This window comes from Trachinotus anak, unplaced genomic scaffold (assembly GCF_046630095.1).
Source record: "Trachinotus anak isolate AG129_WGS33_773 ecotype Australia unplaced genomic scaffold, CSIRO_AGI_Tana_v1 ptg000012l, whole genome shotgun sequence".
Classification (NCBI taxonomy): domain Eukaryota; kingdom Metazoa; phylum Chordata; class Actinopteri; order Carangiformes; family Carangidae; genus Trachinotus; species Trachinotus anak.
In genome coordinates, this window is record NW_027273863.1 from 13684122 (window position 1) to 13696481 (window position 12360).

The following is a 12360-nucleotide window of genomic DNA, read 5'->3' on the forward strand; positions in this document are numbered from 1 at the left end:
AAATTTATGCAAGTTTATTAGATTTATGATAGCGTTTCCTCAGTTCCTGTTATTGTTGTCTAATTTTTATTGCTTTTATTTATTACTTGGTCATTTATTGCATGGTTGTTTATTGAGGGGGCTGTTTGTTATTGCTTTAATTCTGTAAAGCACTTTGCGTTACATTGTTTTATGAAAAGTGCTATACAAATAAAGTCTGATTGACTGATATTGATACTGATTGACAAGTATTAAAGTATTAAATATTTAAGGTGGACAAGTGAAAAAAAACATGAGTGAAAGCCCATGACGAGAAAATAGAACGTGTGCAAAGAAAGAAATAGTACAAAAATATAATTACAGAGTGAGAGTAAAATGACTACAGGGATTTAATGATGAATAAGAAGTGACAAGAGGGTTCAAGAGATACAAAAAAGAAAGCTGAAGAAAAAATGCAAACAGCTCAACAAGCCTCTCTCATCCAGCCAGCTGCATCATGAAATGAGACCCAGCTACTGAATGCCTCTCCTCCCACACACTGCTTGTGATCACAGCCTCTCTCTGTAAAAAAATAAAAATAAAAAAATAAAAAAGTAAAAAAGTGTGTAGGTGTGTGTGTATCAATGTGTTTTAGCAGTTAGGGCCCCACAAGAGATTAACATCCCGATTAGATTATGCAGGGATATGCACTGGAAAGCTTCTTTAACTCTCACTGTGTGTGTGTCTTGCTGTGTCCATGACCACAGGGGTTTTTAGGCTGCTGCCTCCCAACTAAGAGCTTGCGGTCTGCCCTGTAGACATATAGTATGTCTCAATCTGCGTATGTGGTCTCCTTCCTCTCTCTGTGGTCCTAGGGGAGGAGTTCAGTGGAACAGATAAGTCAGCCCCGGGAGCAGTTCGCTGTCACAATCCCTTTACGAGTCGAGAGGAGGACAGTGAAAGCGTTTATGAAGCAATTGTCTTCCGTAATCCAGCTGTGATGGCAATCTCCAGTGCCTCCCCAGCCGCTGAGACACAGAGACACACAGTCGGCCAGAGAGACACTGCGATCAGGGGCACTGAGTGCGAAGGGAGGCATCAAGTACTGCTTCTGGTTTAAGATGCTCCCTGCTCTGCAGCGTCATAATGTGGAGTCAGGAGAGCGGACAAGTGGAGAATTTTCTGCCGTACTTACACTTTCTTCCTCATGATTTTATTCACCTCTTTCAGAAAATTACCTTTGCTCTCTCCTGGTCCATCTTCTCTTATTTGCCGGCTCTCATTTTTCATTATCTCTTTTTGTCATTTTCATCATCTCCTTTTATCTTTCTGACAGGGTTTTCATTTTCTGTCTTTCTCTGAGGATTTTCTTTATCCCAAAAAGTCTTCTCTTTTTTCTTTTTTTTTTTTACTCTGCACGGTAAATCTGTTCTTCTTGAGATGTGCTGTATAATGACGCATTCGTGGCTGATTCTCAGGCTGAAAGTCACATACTGTAGAGATGGAAAGACTGAATTTTCTCTGCAATGTTCATTGCTTTCTCTCTCTCCTTCTGTGGCAGCAGCCCTGTTATCCCTTCCTTGCTCGCCCTATGGAAGTAAAGCCATAACCTCCATTTGCACAGGTTAATGTGCAGCCACCTCAACATGAACACAAAACCAATACCAGGCCTTTTTGCATGGGTAATCGCTCACTCACTCTCTCCCTTCTCTCACCTTCTTCTATTCCTTCACTGTCTCTGCTTCTCTTTTTAGCTCTCTCTGCATCTCTCTCTCAGTCTCTCTCTCCACCTTGTAAATTGGACTCTGGCAACATTACGATGCTTTTCTCATTATTCCCATCACTCTGGCCAAATTGCCTTGTCTTTCAGGACCATTGGGCTCTGCTCATTGGCTGCTCCCACAACCTGAGGGCTGCACAAGTCTTTTCCTCTGTCTCAGGGCTGTTTCAGAGCAAAGATGGGACCAAGAAATGGATTCCATATTACACCAAATAATACAACCTCGGGCCGCTGATGAATGCATGCTCCATGCTGTACACTACGATCGATTTAACAGGGGAGATGTAAACCAGTCTTCACAGGGAAAACTGAGATAACGTGCAGTAAAGACGTGCTAGACTGTATTAGATGTTCTGAAGGTGTCTTTAAATCTGTACCTCAGGTGTTTGCATTGTTTTTAATTTTAAGGCTTGTTTTTCCTTTTTTTTCCTGGTAATTGTTGATTTGCTATTAACTGACCAACAAGGAGAAGGCAAAGAAATAAAGGTAAAGTAAAATTATGTAAAAATCCTTCTTTTTATGTTTTTCTGTCCCTTTGTTTTTTATTTTCATTAGCAAATACCCTCAAGAGACCAAACACAACAATGGATTTATGCTACTAAAGATTGTCTTCACCCTGACATACTGTAGCTCATACCGCTGAGCCATAGAGTTCCACTTTCTTACAAAAACTGCTAGCAAGAGGTACTTGGATTGCTTCATGTCCCGCCATTATCTCTCTGACAAAAGAACACATATGCTCACACAACTGGTGGTTTGTCCTCACGAATGTTAACAGTAAAAAAAAACAGCTTTACTGCATTAATATGCAAATTTACGCAGCAAGGCGCACCAAAATCTGATCAGATCATCTACTCTATTTTGGGGAGGTATGACATTGTTCTTGAATTATCGTGTTCACAAAAGAAAAATCAGTTTCCTTATAATCAAGCTAATTAGCTCATTAATTAGCAAAGGTTTTTTATACCAACTCAATTTCTTAGCTTAAAGTGTTACAGAAATTTCTGGGAAATCAGTGTTCCCTTCATTAATATGCAGATTTATGCAAAATGGTGCTCTACAGTCTAACCAGATCATCTGCTCTATATAGAGAACCTGTGGTGAAAGTATGATGTTTTTATGCCATGTACCATGGTGGGACATAAAAACGCATAAAAGAGACCATTATGGTTGCATGTTCCCTGATTACATTTTACATGGCCATAATAAGCTGAGTTGAGTCAAACTGAAGTTCTGTAATCTTTTGTTAGTTACGGCAGTGGTGAGTACAGCAAACATGGGCCATGTCCTGACGAGAGTTTTATTTTGAAAGATAATGGTTAGATGAGCATCTTACATGTCTATCCTCTGGGGCCTCAGTCTGTGAAAGATGATTTGCAAGATGACAACCAATTCAAAGAAGTTTCTAATTTACTGTAATTTTCAACTGTATAGTCAGTGTGACCAGCAGTCACACACTGTGATTTGCAGTCTGTGCACTACTACAGTGAAACAGCAGATCACTGTTGATTTCCTGCATGATTGAATCCAACTGACTGTGTTCTCTAAGGTTTATGTTGTAGCTAATATTCAAACCTCAACAAGCAAAAAAAGAACGGCTAGTTAAATCCTGGCCCGAGGTCAGTCATGAGAGCGTACTCAAATGTTCAGGGTCTTAGTCTTGGTCTCATAGCTACATGTCTCTGAACTCCTTCCTGATGCTGGCTCAATCCTTTTTTTTGTATCAGCTCAGACTCACACTTGTCACTTGTCTTTCCTATACATACTGTACAGTTTAGCCTGAGCAGAAAGATTATTAGTCTCATTACAAACTTTCAATGTGTCAATTTAAGAGGTGTAATGAGACAAACTATGACTACAGATGCACGCTGACAAAGAGATTAAAAGAAAGCATGCCGAGCAAAAGAAGCACTGAAAGAGACAGACAGACAGTATGAGAAGAAAAGCATCGAATCAAATGTGGGAGAGACCGAATGAGATAAAAAAGCTACCGGAGGGGAAAGAGAGAAAAGATGAGAGAGATCTAGAAAAAGGGCACAAGAGAAAGAACAGACAGATGAAAGAGCGTGAGAGGACTGTAAAAAATTTAGAGAGTGGAGGTAAATGCTTAAGTCCTTTTTGAGTTCAGCCAGCTATGAGTCAGGAGGAATTGAAAAGATTTTTTTTTCTCTCACTGTCTGCTGCAGATGAATACCCTACCCATTGCTCCTCTATTCTGCTCTGACACAATACATGGCTTTTAGCAAACTCATTTTCCACTTTGGAGCTTCCTGCCTGTCATTAAGACTGGACAAAAAGTAAATCATAATTAGAATAAAAAAATATAAAGGTAGAAAGTGCACGTAAACTAAACCAATGTAGCACAGACAACAAAACAAGCAAAATGGTTCCTTCTTTTTTCCTTTTTTGACTGTATTATTTCTCATAATTGTGTTTTGTGATGTGTCATACTTTTTTTCTTCAATATTTTATGTGCATTGTGTGCAAAATATATGTAAAAGGTTTTCTAGGAAGCAGCGCCATTTTTCAATTTGTCAGTCCTTTATATGGTGCCTTCATAAAACACATCAAACAGCCTGTCTGAGTTCTATGTGCACTTGTAGTCCTCCACCTCCCTTTCACTTCCCTTCACTCAATTCTCTGCCCCTATCTTTTTGCTCAGGCGTGACCTGACACACAAAACAAAACAAAATATGGACAAAAATCTTCAAAAACCTCCCGTTTGTCACCTCATGAGCTGCTGTTGTCTACTGGTCTTTCTCGCTGCCTTTCCAGCAAGCTGTTTCTCTCCTTTTATCTTCCTCTTTCAAAGGCTTCAATTTCTTGTGGGACAGAAATGACAATGCATCCTCCTGTACCTTTCATATACAGTAAACAGGTGGGGGGTGGAAGGGATGGGGGGAGTCATCCTCCTCCCACCCTATCTGTTATTCTTTCTCTTCTATGATTTAAGGTGGGTTGAAATGACACACAAAATGCAGCAACAATCCAAAACCATAAGCTGCGCGGAGATGATAAAGCAACTACGAGGGATCAAAAGGATTGACACGTTCCTCTGTTGGTGCTGTCTGCTTGATGCCACGACAGCGACGGAAGAAGTGCTCCCGGCGCTCAGCAGGGATTGTATTCAATTACCAAATAAACAGTTCAATAGCAAAGGACCACAATAGGTGGTTATTTTAAAGCCTGCGTGGCATTATGTTTTATTGACAGGAATTATTACGGATATCAGCTTCTGTTTGTGGCAACATTGTCCCACTTTTATGAAACCTTTTTCTAAATCTACTGTCCTCATTGAAATGGAGAAATGTGAATAACACACTGCAGTGATAATAATGGTCACACATGTTGAAACAAGCTTGTCAATGACTTGTCAGTGTTTTTTGTGAACACAACGTGCCATCCTGGTTTATCTGAATTCAGGATTTTTGTGAAATGTCATCAGCCTGTACAATCTTCCTGTACTTGGTATTCTGCTTCTTTCAGTATCTCTCTTATGAAAATCTTTTGTATCTGTCAACACAAAGTGATGCTGTTGCCACAGCAGAGGAAGGAAAAAGGAACAGATATTCCAATGAAGCAATAGAGAAGACAGGAAAGGTCTTAAAGCTTTAGGAATATATACTATTAGTGAACTGATATTTAGTATTCAGTGTCTGTAGAAATGTAAAATAATTTGAGAATTTGCTGACCATTATCTGCAAATTCTGCAAATGTTGTTTATCAATAATCTATGAAAGGGAGGGGTTACATATCATGTTTTTCTAGAATCCACAGAATTATTTTGTCATAAGAAAAGAACCAGTTTTTCCCTGAAACTGCCACAATAATAGCAACTTTTTTAATACTCAGTCTGTCCCAGAAGGGTTAGATTGGTACAGCCTCCATTATTGACTGACATCTGGTTGAGTCATACTCTAAAAGGTGAATTATTGATCAAGCTATGATTGGACTCATAAGACTTCTATTATTGATTAAGCTACAAACTGTTGAGACATATTGGTGAACCTGAGATTGGTCAGACTTTCATCACTGAGAGGACGGGAAAAATTTTAGCCATGAAATGTAGATAAATAATCTGACCGGTCAAGTGTCTTGACTATCATTTTCAAGGCAGTATTGACCGTCTTCAGGTAGAAATCTGTGGGTACAGTTCCAGTCTCATTTAAAGAAGCTGTTGGATTTACTACATTTCCCCTTACCTTCAGATATATCACAACTTCATCGATCTTTAAGGGGGATTTAACCTGAGATTGTCAGAAAGCTTGCTTTTACAGAAGACTGGCTGTTGCCTGACTTCATTGGCTGCTAGTGCAATGAAAGACTCATCTAGAAACGTTATTCATTACCTTTAAGACACATCTTGGACTAGCGCCTAGCTGTATCTGAGCTTTTAAGCCCCTATGAGCCCAAGCACAGCTTGAGATCCTGAGGCAGCACTGCTCTGGTCATTTCACAGTCTAGACAGATGACTGCGGATTATCGAGCTTTCTCCATGAGGGCTCTGCCAGACTCTTTAAACAACCTGTCTAATGAGATCAAGTCAAACTCTTTAAAAACTTACTTTGAGGACTGCAGTGTGAATTGTTGCTGTTCTGTGCCTGGTTTTGGTTTTGACTGCTTTGTACTTTTGCAGTTCAGACATTGTGTACTTTGTTGCAACTTGCTTTGATGTCCTTTTTGGTTTTGCTTGAAGGTACAACTGCATTTTTTTTTTTACAACATTTACACAGGGAAATGCTCCTTAAAGCTGTGTTGATCCTGATTCCTGTCATCACCTTGTTTAATCTGCTTTATCTACGTGGAACACAATGAATGTAAGTTAAGAGTTTTTTCATGTTAACTTTGTAAATGTATCTTTAGATTGTATTTTTACTGTACCCATGTACAGGAATTTAATTTCTAATTCAATGTAGAGAGGAACATATGAACAAATAAGCCAAAATGGTTAATGGTTATTAAGCTGCTGTTTAACTGAGGGATCTGTCTTGCATTTCTTTATGTAAGAACAGACATTACAAAATGCACATGTATCAGTAACTATTGTTTACAAACTTTGAACGCTATAATACAAGCAAAGGCATTATTAAAGAGATAATCACAGTATAGAAAACCACTCCGGCAGCACAATCCTGTTTCAGAGGAAAGTTCATGTTTTTAAGAGGTTGGGTCAGACTGTTAAGACATCCAGTATTGATCGAGCTTACACAGGGTCAAATTGGTGAAGCCGCCAGTACAGAGGGAGGTAAGGTCAGATTGAATGGGTTATCTCGGCTACATCTCTGAACCAGGACATCAGACTGTGATCCTATCAGTTCCAGGAATAGCCTGGTGAGGAGGAGATACAAAGGTCCAGTTCATTAGCAGAGAGCCTGTCACTGTGACGGACCGCTGTGACTGTTTTCAGCAGCAACATCTTAACCAAGCAAAAGTAGAAATAGTAAATAATAATAATAATAAAATGTTTCTTTGGAATGAAACTAGTTGTGATAAATTTGTGAAAAAGTGGTTGGCATGGTTTGGTCGTATGTTAATAAGTTTTTCTTATTAACATTTCATAGGGTTATCATATTCAAACCTGCTTAACTGTGGACTGTGGAATCTCAGTCTAGGTGGTGCTACAGTTGCAAAAGACATTTCCAAGAGCTTTTTTTGGCTACACTTCCACCCAAATCTTAAAACCATTGACAACATAATCTTTTGCTGTTGCTGAACAATTTTGCTCCTAGAACCAATAAGGTCTGCCTGGCAAACTTTTGCCAGGAGGGGCCCCAGGGCTACTTCATTAAGAGAACATGCAATTCACACTACAGTGGTGTATCACCTTCACTGAAAACATAAACATAACAATGTTAGGAGTCACTGTCCAAACTATATTTGCTCATGTTGGTATTTCAGTAGGAGCAACGTGTTCCCACCCCATCTCATCTTTGATCTAAATATAAATTCCTCCCTTATTTATGATACTTTTATGTCTCAATACACTTTGCAGTTACTATTTTCATTGTTGTTTTCATTGATTTTTTATATAGCAGGCGCTTGTAGCATTTTAATTTTTTTATTATCTATACTATGCAGGTGGTCTTTTACTGCTGTGCCACATCAGCGCCCCTGCGTAAGATCAATAAAGTTTATCGTCCAAAGCCATATGCAAGAAGATAATGCTTTTATAGTTAAGCATAACCAATATATGATCTTAAAGTATATTGTGTGATACAAACTTGAAATTGTCAGAGAAGCCTTTTATATATATACATATTGATAGTTTAATTATTGAGATAAATTTGTCTAATATATTTCCCAGATCCACCTCCACCAAAAAACACGTGTGTAAAGGAAATTGAAAAAAATAAATAAATAAATGAACAATACAAGTAGAACCAAGATGCATAATCCATCATATCATATAAAAGCTGTCTCAGGCAAACGTCAGTGAAATCCTGACACCTTATCTCCACATATACGTGGTGAAATCTGACTGCTGTCAGTGGAAGTTGAGAGAATTTCACATCCAGAGATTTTAAACTAGTTCTCTGGGGTCTGTCTGTCCTTACATTGCAGTTTACAGTCCTCTGTAACCTTCCATTTCACATGATTTCCTGTGTCATGTATTCAGGATGTTTACTCCCCTTTGTGGAGACGCATTCCTACACTGCTCATACATTACAGACACAATATAGCAGTTTAGTTGACTACGTGTGACAGTACAGTCCCTACAGACTATCTTCGGGTATGATGTCAATTTACACACTGGAGTCGTAGTCACACTCCCAACTCTTTTCTAAATGCTGAATCCATCTCTGCCTTGGATTTCTGAGTCCTGTCAAACAGTTCAGCTGTATGATCGGATGCATCTAGACAAGGCTGTGCAGAACACCTCTCTTTAGAATAAGGATCTGTGTTTGTCTGCTACTCTTCTGGATGCACCGCTGTCTGCTGGCACCACCGCCATAATCGGGATTGACACCAGCACACGAACCATAATCCCCATTGATTAGAAACCTAAGATCAAAGGCTTCCACTGCTGTCACTCTCACATCCTGTCTCCAGTCTTTGCCTTTCCTGCCTTTCCTCTATCCTTACTTAGTATTTGTGTGTGAATGTTTATGTATTTGTATGTTTTCTTCACCTTCTTATGCTCCTACGCCCTTGCTCCACTTATCCTTGCACCTGTTTCAGTAACCTTTTTACATACTGTAGAGCCTTTCATTCTGCTGATAACCAAAAGATATGCTCAATCAGAGCACATCAGTCAGAATAAACTGGCTCCTTCTGAAACACATTTCCTTCTACGTGCTACACCTCATAGTGTTTAGTAGATTCATAGATGCCAAATCATGGCTAGTGCTGCAGGTGGCTCACCTTCCCATGTTTAATAAGTGTAGGAGCAACTAGAATGGCACTCAGTGGAGTACATATCTCCTCCAAGGCCAAATAATCCTACACATCTGTCTAGCACTTATGGTAGAAAAATACAAGGAAGTAGTCAGATAACATAAATTATTTATTTGTCAAGATCCATACATTACCTACTGAGAAACTGACAAAAATGTCAAAAAAATACCTGCAGTGTTGCGGAAAAAGAAAAAATGCATCAAGACAAGGATTTTATATATATATATATATATATATATAAACTCAAACCACTCCACTATAAGAAATGTATGGGCCTCCTGCAAAACTGAGCCATGCTCACATAAACAGCACCACAATACTAACCTAACACAGTCAAACATTTACAGTTGCTGATTTGTTGGTTGCAATGGAACAATTCACAATACACATCAGAATTTAATAATGTAGAGCAATCAGATCACAGCTGTACAGAAAACAAATTCAAGTAGACCTTTTACTTCTAAATATCAAATGCAGCACGCTTGTAGCACAATAACATTGTTTTTTTTTTGGTTTTGGTTTTTTTTTTTGGACTTATTGTAAGTGAAAAGTTGCATTAAATTGTGTCTAGGTAATTAATATGCACACAATAATGCCAGTACTGCAAAGACTGTAAAAAGCAGTGGTCATGGAGCATTAGCTGAGAGCTTCTCATAATAATCCTGTTTATGCGACTAAAAGCTTTACTTTCATTATCCAGTTTGGAGTTTGTGGCGCATCCTGATGATCACTGTTTAAAACTGAAATCTGTGTGGAATAGCTCACTAGTCCGTTGTGTAAATAAGTGCAGTAGGGTCATGTACCTATTTTGTCAGATCCTAGGGCTGAAAATTTAATTAACTGATTAAGACACCCTAGCTGTTTAACCCATGTATAATTAGGCAGAGCAGTGCAGTGTATTCCCAAATCAGTGACTGCAGATGCACATATCATTGCTAAAATGAATGTGGTTTTTGATCATTACAGTTTTCGCTCTTTACAACTATTGCACCTGCTGCTGAGGAGCTCAATTTATGCTGCAATTACCTGCAACATGGTAAGGTTAGTAACATTAAAACTAATAGTCTCAAAGCCATAATGTCATAACATTAACGTCTAATGTTCCATCCAAATTGTGATGACTCGTGTACGCTAAATCAAAACAACTCAACCTTATCAGGCTAATTAACTGTCCTAAGCTTGTCTTGTCCTCATATAAGGCAGGTAAGGTTATCACAATGCTACTGTAAGAGATTCTTACCTTAAACCCCAGCGACAGCCCTCACTAGTCTTCACTCTTCTCAGGTGTCTTGCATGTGCCAAGCACAGAAGCCGGGAGCATTTCGTTTGGTTTTGTTTTTTTGTTTTGTTTAGTTTTTTTGTTTGTTTGTTTGTTTGTTTTTTTTTGACAACTCGGAAGGTGTGGCTCTCATTTCATTCCTTGTGACTCATGGAACAAGAACCACAACTTTTGTGGGTGTCCTCACAGACTCAAACACCCATCCAATTTCTAAAACTCACCGGATGTAGACAAGTCACATAAATGATTTTTTATTCAAAAAAAAAAGGAAATAAGTCATTAGTGACAGGTTTGCCCCTCTGACAATTGTCTTACACAGAACACATTTTATATTATTTACGACAAAATTTGCAAAATGTGCAATACAGTGAACTTGTGTAACTGCGCGTCAAAAGAGAAGGAGACCTATGGTTTGGCTGACTTAAGATACAACAAATCTGTGTGTGCATCATTGCCAACAACCTACATCAAACCAGGACAATTCCTCTTCTTCTCTTCTTCTGATAACAGATGGGGGAAATGGAACCTTAATTTTGTGCCAGTGTGAATACCAAGGCTCACATGCTTTCACAGCAACTATAACAGGGCAGAAGTGTTTATTACTCCCACACACTACACAACACAAAGTGAGATATATACAACTATTAACACTCAGCAGGAGGCACTTACTACAAGGTTCTTGCACTCCATAAAGTCTTACGAAGAGGTAGGACAAATTATGGATTTATTTCTTTTGAAGGTCTGAGGACAAAAATATAAAGAAAGTGGGTTTAAGTGATCAATAGTGTGCAGTATCTTTTGGTACTTTCACAACTATTAACACCTTCAAGAAAGTTGAACATGTACTTTAAACTGTAAACAACTGAACCGCTTTAGTTCATGGTGTTTTTAGTGTATTTGATGTTCGTTCATTTGCCGAAAAGGCAGCAATGTCCAGTTTATTGTTCAGCTTGTTTGGTTAAAAGTGTGAAATAATTTAACAATATTTTATCACTAATAGTTTTATTTCCACAAAGTTGAGCATGATGTTTTTGCAGCATGAAATTCGGCTGTCATCACATCACAAGTTTAAAGCCACAAAATTTTCAAAATGGGGTACACATAAAAAAAAAAAAAAGACTTGCAGCAAACAAAAACAATATTGAGACGATGTACCACCGCACAAACTCAGAGACTCTTTCTCTGGTTTGAATAGTCCTGTACATTTGTTGTGTGGTTGGCATTAGTCTTTTGACTTTGAAGGTTTATCTATGGCATTGGTGCATAAAAATGACAGCTGTGAGTAATAATCATTAATGTCGGGGGCCAACAAGATAGTTGTTGAGCAAAAATGGAAGAATAAAAAACAGGAGCCTGAGGAGATCTCACTGATCTACAAACAGAAAATTGCACACTCTCTCATGCATGTTTGCACTGGATGATTTTTGTGTCAGTTTTCTGAAACAATCCTCTAATGTCCTGCATGTAAACAGTCAATAACTTCGGTCTGTTCTGGGTTTAACTGTACAGCATCAGTCTACAGTCAGGTACTTATAGCTGTATTTGTCTTGGTTTGATGCTAAGCTTTACTCTGTATAACAATTTGTTATTAATACATTGACAACACTGTATTTAGATATTTACTATTTGTATTAGCTTTGTCATCTATGCTGCTGGGAATTATTATTAAGTGTGTTTAACGATGATGATACTATTGAGATTCTAAGTAACTGAAGATAAAACCCTTTTCCTATTCCACATTGATCATAAACCCTCAAAATCAGTTGAGAAATATAAACATCATGATGCTTTTTATCCAGAAAAACCACAGCTCTCCCGTTCACTTGTAGGCTAGTTATTTGAAGGCCGGTCTTGCCAGGTCCAATATGGCGGCGACGCTGACGTCCAATCCAGCAGCCAATGTGGCGTCGGGGTGTTGAAAATGACCAATGAAAGGAGCATAGACATC

The 12360-nt window shown here is 38.5% G+C and overlaps 1 protein-coding gene across 2 annotated transcripts in view; it reads right to left on the reverse strand.

The window, feature by feature from the left end:
- tnr (tenascin R (restrictin, janusin)) overlaps positions 1–12360 on the reverse strand; it is a 167178-nt gene that overhangs the window by 76082 nt on the left and 78736 nt on the right. The gene's annotated exons all lie outside the window — the stretch shown is intronic.